This window comes from Uranotaenia lowii, chromosome 2 (genome assembly GCF_029784155.1).
Source record: "Uranotaenia lowii strain MFRU-FL chromosome 2, ASM2978415v1, whole genome shotgun sequence".
In the NCBI taxonomy this organism is placed as follows: Eukaryota; Metazoa; Arthropoda; class Insecta; order Diptera; family Culicidae; genus Uranotaenia; species Uranotaenia lowii.
In genome coordinates this window covers 391,329,993-391,343,199 of record NC_073692.1, presented here as the reverse complement: position 1 = coordinate 391,343,199, position 13,207 = coordinate 391,329,993, and the positions used below count along the sequence as shown (strand labels likewise).

General features: G+C 36.1%; 1 long non-coding RNA gene across 2 annotated transcripts; it reads left to right on the top strand.

The window, feature by feature from the left end:
* The first annotated feature begins 1,232 nt into the window (after window positions 1-1,232).
* LOC129746966 (uncharacterized) lies at window positions 1,233-6,006 on the top strand. 2 transcript variants are annotated; one of them, XR_008737424.1, is made up of 6 exons: window positions 1,233-1,452; window positions 1,509-1,888; window positions 1,957-4,628; window positions 4,685-4,922; window positions 5,720-5,792; window positions 5,852-6,006. It is a non-coding gene; the product is annotated as an uncharacterized LOC129746966 (long non-coding RNA). The 2 variants fall into 2 exon arrangements; XR_008737423.1 differs by having other exon boundaries at window positions 1,954-4,628.
* The last annotated feature ends 7,201 nt before the right edge of the window (window positions 6,007-13,207 follow it).

Below are 13,207 nucleotides of genomic sequence, written 5' to 3'. Positions count from 1 at the left end.
GCATCGTGAAACTACTGTGCTACATCAAGAAAAAAAATTACACTTGATAATTAACAAGCCAAATGAAAACCGTCTTGATTGAATCACCTATTAGTATTTGAAATTCTATCTCAAACATTTTCATTATTGTTTTTGTCTTCAGTGTTAATTGTTTACTTTAATTTACTGTATCATAATAAGAGATGAATGTTATACAAACAATGACTGTTGATCGATTGAGATGGAAAAAAATACAAACGCAACGTTAAAGCGGTCCTTAGTTCAGAGCCAATTAATTTTGAGATTCAGTTTTGATTTCAAAATTAATTTATCCGGCTGAGTAACAGTATGAAAATTATAATGTCTGTTATAAATTATTCATTGAGTTCGCAATTGTTTGTCTTAATCTGAAAGGTTGACTGCGACCAAAAAGACAAGCTATATATAAATCCTTGAAAAACTTGAATTCTAATTTATCTTAACTGTTTCTTGGATCGTACCTAGATAGGTTTGAGGAGTGAAATAAGTTCTTGACATATATTGAAAAATATTTAAATGTGATGAATGTATTGATAAGATCTTAAATCCTATTTGCCGCTGGAAGTGTTCGTGATATAATGCTGGTAGTTTCACTAAAACTTATAAATTATTACAAAAATAACCTCAGAAACGACCGTGTTTGTCGACCGGGTATTTTTCCCTGCTCAAATGTGCGTGAGAAATGTCAAAAAAACAACTGTTTTTGGCATAATTCTGGACTGGACTGGAAATAAAAGCGACCATGTTTTTCGACTTTTATCCCCTTCTTAATCCGTACACGAGAGCAAGGGCGCGTGAGAAATGTCAACTTAAAAATCTTTTATTCGAAAAAAAAAAATTGTTGAAAAACTGCACTGAATTTGGAATATTTCAAAATGTAGGTTTCAAATCCATTCTCTTTGCTTCCGGAATTTTTTCACTTTTGACATTCAACCAAATTCTTTGATTCAAAGTTTTGTCAAAACCATATTTCGAAAGTAATTAGTTTACTGAATGAATCCATTCTTTAAAAAACTTTAATTTTGAATAAGGGTCATTTTAATGTTCCTTAAACGATGCCCACCCGCATAATCAAATATCATACCCGTTATCGTTGATATTATTCTGATCTGATTACACGAATAGTGAATATTCGAGTAATTGTTCTAAAATCTTCTAATTTTTACTAACTTTTATATTTTTCATGCGTCTTCGCTTAAAATGATAATAAATTATTATTGAAAGATACGGGTAATAATCCTTAAAACAAAACTCAAGATGTATTTGAGTGTGTCTTCACTGTCAACAAGAAAAAAAAATGGCGTGCGCGACTTTAGATTCCTAAGCCCGTAAGATTCCGGAAAATCCTCTTAATTTGGCCAGGCAACCCACGAATGGCATGAGCACTTAAGATTAAGCTGATCAAGGCCCACACCGCAAACGCGAGGAATAAAGGTAAGGGAAAAGCTTTTTTGTTTGACAATAATTTTATTTTTCCAACCCTCCTACAGCTCATCAAAGTGCAGCAGATGCCGGAACAATCCTCATCAACCGGCCGAACAAACACTGGAGCGGTTCCAGTGCCCCAGCACCACGCTCCGTAGAAGCGGCAGCAGCTGTGGTCTGTGTAAAATTGTAAATACAATTGGAGATGGCAGCGATTTGCGGATTTGGTGGTGGTGGCGTCGAAGGAAAAGTTTTCCGGAAACCTTGAATCCCAAAATGCAGTTGTTTAGAGTAATCTAAAATTGACTGAAAGGATGAGGCAAAACAAACGGTTGCACTACGGTGCGCAGAATCTGAGCCTCCCAAAATAAACTGCCGGAATCGGTCCGCAGATACCAGCTCCGGTGATGTGCAGGGTCTACACCGTATTTTGAGAAATAGTAAAGTAAGTTTGGTGTTTTATTTTTGATACAAATTTAGATTTTAATACCGATCAACATGTTCCACCAGCAGCAAGATCTTCATCAACCGGAACCTGCAGGGCTGGAGGTCATATCATTGCACAGTGGTGCAGAACATCAATCTAGCTGTACGAAATTAATAGCGCCCAGGGATGAAGAGATAGACATTTGATGTCTTCAGCAACATTGTTCAGTTTTACAAGGGGCATATTCTAGTATCAAAATTTTTGCCGAGGGGTCCACCGATAGCGAGATAAAAATGCTAACTTTTTTGTTTTTCAAATTAGAGCTTTGATGTCTTCGACAAAGTTGTTTATCTGATCAAAATACATAAGTTTGTTGAATATGTCAAAGTCCTATCACATCACTCTCTGGAGTTACAGTCAAAGTAAAAAAAATCTCTTGAAAAAACAGTTTTTTGAACCTGACACGTTGTAGATTGGATGAAATGGTTCGCTGTCTTTGAAACAAAGTTGTAACAAGCCACGATCTACATTTGTCTCATACATTATGATGGGTTTAGAAGTTGCTGAAGCTCTATAGAAAGCATTTAGTGTATTTTATTGGCAATTTTGGAAGGCTCATCCATCGAAAAGTGCACATTTTCGCAACATCCCATTTTTTATGATTATTTTTGATGATAAGCGGAACCATTTCCATCTGAAGTTAGCGCGGAAATCGGTGGAACTAGTAGGGATTTGAATGATTGAAAATACACATTTTAGGTAAAAATTACCTATTTTACTTATAGAAAAAACGTTTAAAAATTTAATTGATTAATAAAATGTTGCAGTTTCCGTTTATACATTTTCTTTTATTAAAAGCAGTGTTCTGAATATCACTCATTTTCAATGAATGTTTCTGATTGCACTTCGCACCTGAACGTACAGCGGTCGGGTTTCGTTATTGATTGCTACTGGACCTACCCGATCATCGATCGTTCAATTCATCGCTAAAATACAGATCACCTCGCACGATGCTTGCTGTCAAAACAGTGCAGCACCATCATCAAATTGGAATATCACCAATGCGCAATGCATATGGCGAATCTTGTTGGTCTTCGATCAGGAGTGAATGGATCAGGCAGTGAGTGAATGATACATGAAGCCGATCATTAGCGTATTTTGTTTGATTTGATATAAAGCAAATTAATAAATTTATTTGTTGTTATAACGTTTTTTAACATCAGTATGATCAAAATCAAATTGCAGTTGTGTTTGTGAGGGAAAGATGTTCACTTTCGCCGTGTTTTTCAATTTTTACAAGTTCTCTTATTAAAATGTCGTACGTCACGTTAAAACTACTGAGAATTTATGGTGTCCCGCACAACTGTTTGATTTTTCTCGTCCTGCAAAAAATAATTTTGAATTTCATATAATTCAGGCAGATACTGAGTGAGCTACATTCAGAATGGATCAGTTTGTATCTCACTCATCTCCGATATGCGATGTTTGCTGAACCGATGATTCTGAATGATGCGACTCGGTTTGCATAGCTGATAGGAGCGCTGATCGAGATTGCATACCAGCCAGGCGAAGCAGTAGCGAGAGGCGCTATCCCATTATACAATCGGAATGTTTCCAACAGGAAACGCATCCTGAGTGTTTGTTTTGATTGATTTTCGGACCATTGATTAAAAGGCATTCAAATTCGATTAAAACTTATGACTCAACGAAAAGACAAAAGCGAATTGCTTGTAAGATTGGTTACTTGGTCACAGTTACTTGGAACCAGTTATAGCAGTTATATTGTAATGGCAAAATTCTATAATTCAAATACTAATTTAGTGCTCTACCAAATTTAACAGATAAGTTCCATTCATTTTTTGGGGTTTAAATAATTTGAAAAATCGAATTTAAATGTCTTTTAATAAAACAAAATATATAAAAGAAAACTGCAACACTTTATTAACAAATTAAATGTTTTAACGTTTTTTCTATAAGTAAAATAGGTAATTTTTACATAAAATGTGAAATTTTCAAACATTCAAATCTCTACTAGTTCCACCGATTTCCGCGCTAATTTAAAATGGAAATGGTTCCGCTTATCATCAAAAATAATCATAAAAAATGGGATGTTGCGAAAATGTGCACTTTTCGATGGATGAGCCTTCCAAAATTGCCAATAAAATACACTAAATGCTTTCTATAGAGCTTCAGGAACTTCTAAACCCATCATAATGTATGAGACAAATGTAGATCGTGGCTTGTTACAACTTTGTTTCAAAGACAGCGAACCATTTTATCCAATCTACAACGTGTCAGGTTCAAAAAACTGTTTTTTCAAGTGATTTTTTTTACTTTGACTGTAACTCCAGAGAGTGATGTGATAGGACTTTGACATATTCAACAAACTTATGTATTTTGATCAGATAAACAACTTTGTCGAAGACATCAAAGCTCTAATTTGAAAAACAAAAAAGTTAGCATTTTTATCTCGCTATCGGTGGACCCCTCGGCAAAAATTTTGATACTAGAATATGCCCCTTGTAAAACTGAACAATGTTGCTGAAGACATCAAATGTCTATCTCTTCATCCCTGGGCGCTATTAATTTCGTACAGCTAGATTGCTGTTCTGCACCACTGTGCATTGTAAAGAAGGTCAACGTATTTTCGTGTCGCCTACGCTTCCAAAGCAGAAATCCTCTTATTTCAACCAAAATTCCCGGAATCGCGTGGCAGGAAACGGCTCCAGTAATGTGCTGGGACACTGTCTTACGCTGGGTAAGTCTTGCTTGGCTTTTTATTTTTTACTTTTTTGCTAATTGTTTTTCTTTTAGAGTAAGAAAAGTCCGCCTGAGAAATCTTACAATGTGCACAGTGCCGATACGCCAGCAACGGAGGAAACATGCAAATTGAAGACGGTCCCGAGCTAAAAAAATCCGTTGGGAAGGATTCTAAAACATGGCCTGTGATAGAAGAATACTAATCTCTAGAAGATACGAAACTGCAGGTTACAATTAAGTCGAGTTGAAATTCGCGATAGTGACCTTTTGAAATGACAGCTCTTCCAGTAAGGTAGGTGGTAAACTTTTTAAAACAGGAGATATTTGAAGTCAGTTTACTTTATCAGTTTTCCAGAATCAGATTTTGGAAATATAAAACAATTCAAGTGTGAACTTGAAACACATATGTTGAATACAAATTTTTTTTCATTGTAAAAGTCGAACAAGGAAACATTATTTTGTATTTTTTAATATTTATTTGTAAGGATTTTAACTTCTCTAAGACTTACAATCCTTTCTTATTTATAAGGTTTTTAGAATGAGTATGACAATCTAAAATGTGAACTTTTAACACACCTAATCCAAATTCTGTTTTTGAAAATAAGACTAAAAAGAGTCTTTAATAAGCAATCCGATTCAGAGCCAGTACAAAAAATATCAAATAAACTCTATTATAGAATTTTAGAATAGAATTTGGGATGACTGAATGAATGAATTGTGAATCTTGATCAGAATCTGATTTGGCTTTTAAATCTGCTTGGTGGTGTACCCGATGCATATTTTAAAGTCAAGTTTTATTGCACATAATTATCTAAAATCAATTCTAAAATTGAATAATATTGTATATCAAATATTTTCAAATTTCTCTTGAGGGCAGGGCTAATTTTGCCCTGGAATGTTGCAATTATATAACAGTGATGTTCATTCAAGGTGATATATATTTACAGTTCTTTTAGCCAAGCCAGTGTTTAATATCAAAAATTCAAATAATGTTCCTATTAACTTTGCTGATTTTAAAATATCATTTTTCGAAAACTTTAATTTTAACAATATTTTAAGTTTTTATAACAATTCGTTTCATGTTTTCAGGCACTCCATTTGAATCCAGGAGTCACTTTTGTTTCCAACTAGGCGACGAAGGTGATAGATGCGTTTATTGAAGGTAAAATGTTCGATTTTTGTATAATTTTCTTACAAATTATTAAGTTTTATGTTTTGCAGGCCGAGAATCCTGAATACAATTTAATCCTCCTCAGCATTGGGCCTTACAAATGCTGCTCGGGCGTGACTATTTGGCGACTTGAATGTTTTTTTTTTGCATAAAGATAATGACCACATTATACATATGTATGATTTTTTTATATTGTAATCATTGTATACCGTATTTGAATGAAAAATACAATCTTTAAGAAATTATAACATGAATCGTCTCCTTTTTCATTATTGATCGTAAAAAGATCTCATAAAGATACAATGTAGCGTCAAGAATACATGAAACGAACGATATGATAACGATAACACCTATAGTTTTTATTTTTGCTTCATTTTGTATTTAGAAAAAAGCAAAAAAAATGAATGGTTACTCTACTTAACAACCCGTTCGCTGTATCGTAAAGTGCGTCCAAACGATTCCATTTCATTGAAAAAAGACTACCTTAATCGTACATCAATAATCCAAAACTATAAAGCTAATCTTACGTGTGTCTTGGGAAGAAGATAATGGAAATCGTTATTGTATAATACTGATTCATGCGGGCAGTAAATAAGAAATAATTTCGCTGTAACTAAACTTATACATCGATTTCAAAGCTTTTCCACACCACCAAAACGAATTTTGAATGGTAAAAGAACAGTTCTATCTTGATGCAAACGAAAGTTATTTTTATTTTCTTGTCGTTTTATGGAATGTCAAATATCGTATGTCTGTCCCGATAGGAAATACACCCTACTATTTACCATACTTAGTCGGCTCGCGAAGGGTGCGTCGGCCGATTTTCGATCATACTAATCGGCCTATTGTTGCAACGTCGCTTATGGGAGTTTTTGCTGGGCATCAGCCGATTAGTAAGCCGATTTCGTAGGCCTATCAAATAGGGTGATGAGTAGCATGATTGTGTAGGAACCGACCTCATCGCCTGATTAGTAGGGCGATAAAGTTGAAGAGATTTTCGACTTTCAGGTATTTAATAGGGGTATCAAACAAGCTATTTAGTATTAACCACCCGACTCAATCCGACTAAATAGCAGAATTGATTGGCCTCAAATAACGATTGTTTTTCCTACCACCCTACCCAATCGTACTAAATAGCCGGATTGATTGACCGTTAAAATTGATTTTTCTCCCTACCACCCTACGCAATCCGACTAAATAGCTGAATTGATTGACCGCCAACATCGATTTTTTTTTCCTACTCACCTCCGGCACCTCATCCAGAAACTGGCCCACGGTGAGGGCGTCGTCAGCGATGCCTCCATCGGAATCATGAACACCTTCGATTACGGCTTCAGGCATGCCCGCCAAACGTCCGGGAGCTTGGTCAGGTTGACGTCGTCATGACGGAACCGATAGAAACTCGCTCACCACTCGTACAAACTGCTGATGAGCACTGACGTGGGCCAAGCTTTCCCTTCGATGAACTCCATCACACAACACATGTCAAAGACTAATTCAGTTATGACCATTCCATACTAAATAGGCTTAAAGTTTGCCAACTAAATAGTGTCCTACGAAACCCTACTAAATTGACCGATCCCCCCCGATTACGTCGATCAACTTATTGTGCTACCAAATCATGCGTAATTGTGTGAGCCTACTCATCAGCCGATTTAGTATGGCACCTTTTTCATATTCAAGCGTAGCCCGATTAATCGGCATACTAAATAGGGTCATTGATTTAGTAGGGTGATTCGTAGCCAGACTAAATCTGCACCCAACTAAATATGTGAACGGCGAAATTTTTCAACTGTCAAATTTCCTATCGGGGTGTGAGTGAATTCATTTAATGTTTTGATTTTGATGTGACGAATTCACGTTAGTTTTATTTTACCCATGGATAAAATCAATAACACGTGCGATATTCAAAAAATGATTCGAAATTTAACCAAAAAAATAATAATGAAAAAATAACTTTACTACAGAACAGGGAAAGAATTGCTAAGAATAAACAGACTCGGATAGTTGAGATTGTTTGTAAAAAATCATCATTATGCCAACCAACGCACTTTGTTAGAAATTGTACTAAATTTGATGGAAAATGCATCATCTCGAAGACAAAAATATTTTTTCCACAACTGCCTCTTCCAGTGGGCAGTAAAAGGACTAGTTTGATATCCAAGTTTAGTTAGATATTTTGAAAAGAAGACATTTTTCGAATGTGACTAAATTTTTCATAGAAAGGGAAGTTTTAGGATTTATTGGAGGAAAAAGTAAATACAAATCTGTCACCGGTTTTTTGTTGTAGATGTTGACTTAATGGTATATTTCGTTGTTGCGATTTTCATTAAGCTTCTTCTGTTAACAAAACATTGCTTTACAAATTTTGTAAATATCACGTCTACTTTTGTTTTATTCATTTTTTGTAAACCTCTATAAATGCGGCAATTCGGCTATGGTTCGGAAGGGTTTTGAGAAACTCTAACTGAAACAGATTGTTCAACAAAATTTTGTAAGAATCTCGTCCCTTCAACTGATTTAACAGTTCTAAACAGTAATATAATTTAAAGCTACATTCAATATACTGTAGTTTTGCAATATACAATCAGTGGAATGTTTATACGATGTCATATGTCGTTTTCTCAACAAGTGCTAGATCGTTTTATAACTATTTACAAATAATTGGGTTTGTCACAATATTTTTCTGCTCGGGAAACTTGAACTTACTCTTGACGGAGGTTTCGGGGTTAACGAAGTCTTGCAGTTGAAAGTGATCTTTACAAATGAAGCCAAAGATGTCATAAAATGGTTATTTTTCAACCACAACGCAATAAGGAAGTGGAGCAGAAAATCTCAAGTTTTCAGTCAATTTTCATTTCTGTCGAAGTCGATGTATTTTTTAAAAGCTTTATGGTTGAATTCTAACCACATTTGGTTAATGCGCTTAAATTCAAAAAAGGTTCTTTAGTGGTTTTCGAAATATATCGTGTTATTTATTTTCTATCAAAAGTAGGTAATCAACAACGATCGTGTTCTTCGCTAGATGTAAAAAAAACAAATAGCACAATACAAATGTGTATGTGATATATCGAGAATTTTCCTTTTGTGTATGTTGCCGTTAGTTTCACGATAACCCGTAGATAGCGCTGCGGAACAAGCGCCAAAATCAGCCTTCAGTGGTCAGTCTGGGTATCTGGTGTCTGCGAAATAAGTTATTGTGGTTGTTTAATTTAGAGCGTGTGGTGATTGTGTTAAATCGAGCAAAATTCGTATAGTTATAGTTTAGAGTGTAAGATGTCAAACAAAAACACGTGTAACAAAAACAAAACAACTTTTCCAGCTATACACTGATAAATCATTTCACACATTTTGCAAAATAGTTTCACACATTATCTGCAAATATATGGAGCTGTCAAACTCGAGTGTGGTTTTCACACACCATGCAAGTTTGAAATTTACACATTATACGAATTCACAGATTAAGGAAAAAGTGTGTGAAATCACAAACAGTCATGCGCGAGCCAAGCAGCAATCATCCCTAAAGTCGCTTCAAGTCATGAAAGAACAATGGCAAGTAAACCCGCACAGCACCTGAAATTTTGAAAATAAATCGACTAATGCATGACTTTCTCTTTCAGATCCGGCCTGGTATCGCCGGCTTGTTCTGGCTGGTAGAAAAAGCTCATGGAATTGCTCCCCCCGCAGCACTTAAATTAAATAATTACTGAAAATGTGCGAGAATTAATAAAGCAAAAAATTGGATTTCAAATCATGATGTTTCAATATCCAAATGAATGAAAATAAGTTTAACTATCACCTCCCGTTTACCTAAATTGAACTGTTTTGTGATATTCACACATTTTCCTGTTTTAAACGCTTTTTGCATAATGTGTGAAACGCACACATTTCGTTTCCTTAAGCGGTATTTCCCATTAGTGTGCAGCGGTACCTTCACACATTTAATGTGTTGGTCTACTTATTTCCAAAATGTGTGAAATTTGACACACTAAAGTGTGAAATGATTTGTCAGTGTAAGGCATTTCCCCACTTGTCAGACGAACAGCTGATTTCTCATGTTTACATTTCTCGGCATATCGTGGTAGGGTAAACATAACAACAACATTACGCATGTTCAATGACCAGATAGTAACGAAATAAAATTGGCAATGCAATTGTAGTGGTTTTGCAAGCGCACCTTGGTGAGGAGAATATAAATTCTTTATTTAATGATTTGTAAATTCATAACAAGTTGGGACATGAAGGTATGTTGATGCTTTTAATTAAAGAAGTTTTTAAAAGAAAGCATTGAACAGTGCTTATCATCAAAGATCAAAATGGCGACCAGTTGGTGTTTACATTTTTCAAAACAAAAACAAAAAGCTACCCTACCACAATCTGTCTCAGGAAATACTCTATATGAGGCACCGTTCCTCAGGCCAAATAACCCAAAACACAACAACAACAACAACAACTTTTCCAGTTGATTCGGAGCAGCAGCAGTAGATTCTGGAGGCTTCTGGAAGGTGAGATAAAGCATACAATATGGGCACGGACAAAATAAACAAGTAAGATACTCCCACTCGGCGTCAGCTAAACCCGACTTATTGGATGCGGGAAGCCCACTAGAAGGATCGGAAAACGAAAAAAATGAAGAAGACAACAAAAGAAAATATCACTCAAGGGTGAGTCTATTAGATAGCTATTATTGTGAACAAGTCGTGTCACGGTCATGATTTTGTGGAGCACAATCGCTGGCAGGTTGCTTCCTGGATGCCAATTCACCAAACGTTCGTAGTGATACATTTGGCTAATCCGACGGCCCCAACTGGGTTAATTTTTGTGTATTGTACTGGATAAGCTTATACTAAAACCGTCGTGACTGACGTTCGACAGGGTTCGACGTTGTTCAGGAGCTAAATGCACAATTATGTCCAGCTCAGTCTTCTGGCCAAGCCGAGACAGATTCAGCCGGAAATAGACAACGAACTGCTGGCACCTGGTTCAGCACCCAAGGTGGGACCGAGTACAACCATCCTGCCAATCTTCAAGTTATCGACTACGAACGCGAGCTCGACGACTTAGGAGAAGAGGAAATAGCCGTAGCCAAATAACCAGGTTAGATTAGTTAAGAAAGTGGTGGGTGAATAAATTAAAAATTTAAATAAACGGTAACATTTTAACCGAAGGGTTCTACTTTAGTCATCCCGAATTTCCCTGCAAGATAGCGTTCAGAATGGTAAGCGTACCGACCCTAGGGATTGATAGGGGTTCACTGCATTTCTACCGATTGGCTAACAGCCAGCCTTACACACTCTCTGATGAGAGGTGATGGCGGTTCATAAGCCCTATAAGTGTTATAGCATCTTGACATATTTGAGCATCACACAATACAACTCTACCTATTATAAGACTCTTATTCTGGTTCAAAGAGCCAAATTTTGTTTCACTTTCAACAAGATAGAAAAAAGGCGACGTCATTATGAAAATGTGGGCCTCTTTAATACCATCGAAAAGAAATAATTTTTTTCATATCAAATATTCTACTATTATCGGTTTAAAAAACTAATATAAATCTCAACGACTTACCAATGGCTAAGCCCTCCGGTAAACAACTTGCATTCAAGGATCGATCTCCTCTGAGATGAACCACAACGCAAAAATACCGCCTTGAACATGCCTAGAAAGAAGGCTAATTGTAACCTAAAGAAAAAGTTGAGTGGTTGGTAAATATTCTTTTTATTAAGTACATGGGAACCACGGTTGATCACAAGTATAATCAAAACAGTTGTCAGTTGAAATACCATTATTGGAATATTTTTCAAGAAAAAAACATTACATATAATTATTTGGCGTACCAAATCAATAAGTAAAATCTATGTGGTGTACACGCTCAAGCTCGCTTTTTGCTCATGGATAGTCTTAGCGAGCGTATGAATACAACACCTGTTGTAATAATAATGTTGACATTCGTTGTATCGGGACAATCTAACTAACAAACTAAAACTAGGGTACCATGTTACCTCAAACAGTAACCGGTGGCGCCTCCTCAACGATCAAAGGTTTCGCATCAAACGGACCGTAAGCATCGCCTTCATCCCGATAATCCCCGAGTTACTCCTGGCCCTTCTTCTTCGCATTGGATCCACGACCATTCATGGTAAACGCCTTCATCTCGAGTGACTTTTGTTCGACGACCTCTCATGGAACTATTCCGACGACCTTTCAGCACTGACCATACTGACTGGACACTCGATTTCGTTTTCTGGATAATTTTTCCAGAAAAAAAAACAAAAAAAAAATCATTTTTCCAACAGTACGCAATGTCGATTCCAGAGTGCGCATCGATCGATTTGAAGAAATGCTATCCCAGTTAGGAAATGCCACCCAACTTTAAAAATAAAACACGCAATTTCTACGATAAAATCGGGCTAAACAGGACCATTTTTCCTACAGGGCATTTTTTGTCAAATTTTTCAGGTTCGCCACCTGCCGTCGGTATTGCGAACCTGCAAAAGCTGACAACAAAAAATTAGACAGAAAATGGTTGAATTTTTGTTCTAAGAGTCAAGTCAGTGTGGTCAGTGCTTTCAGTACACCTTCCTACAGTCCGATAGATTTCCATGACACCAGTCCGATGACGTCCAACTGGCTCCTGATTCGACGATCCAGTGATACACGCAGCGAAAAGATTTTTTATTTCAAAGGAAAGTGCCTCAAAAACAAAGGATTTTTTCCTTTGATTTTGGGATAAATAAAAATTCCTTTGATTCAAAGGCATTTTGCTTTGTTTCAAAGAATTTTTCTTTTGAAAAATCTTTGAATCAAAAAATTAATGCTTTGAAACAAAAAACAGTTCCATTTGATGCAAAGTTGTTCTCGTTTGCTACAATGTAATTTAGATTTAGATTTAAAAGGATTGGTTCATTGAACAATTTTCCTTTTATTCCAATTGGAAGAAATATTTTCTGTTGTCCCGAAGTTCCTATTAGGAATTTTGAATAATAAAAAGAAAGAATTTACATTTTAAATTCATTTTTATTCACAAAATTAACACTAACACTGGTTCACTATAATTTTGGTCCAAATTTTGGCCTGAAGGCATTCTTGTTGGGCCGCTCAATAGACTTCCGGAAGCAGCTCCGGTTGCTAGCTTTAGTGGTCATCCAACTGGTCATTACCGCTGAAGATCGGGCCGAAGATAATCAGACCGCTGGATTTGGGGCGGAATCTGCCGTGGTCCTGTAATGCAAGAGTTTTTATAAAATCTTAAACATTCACTTTTTGATAAATGGATTAACACACACTTACCATTCTTCATCCTGAATCCTCCTAAAGCTATCTCTGATTCACTAGTTTTGATTTTCAACACAACCGGACAAACTTCATTCGAAATTCGGTTCTTGCTCAATCCAAAATATCTTCTA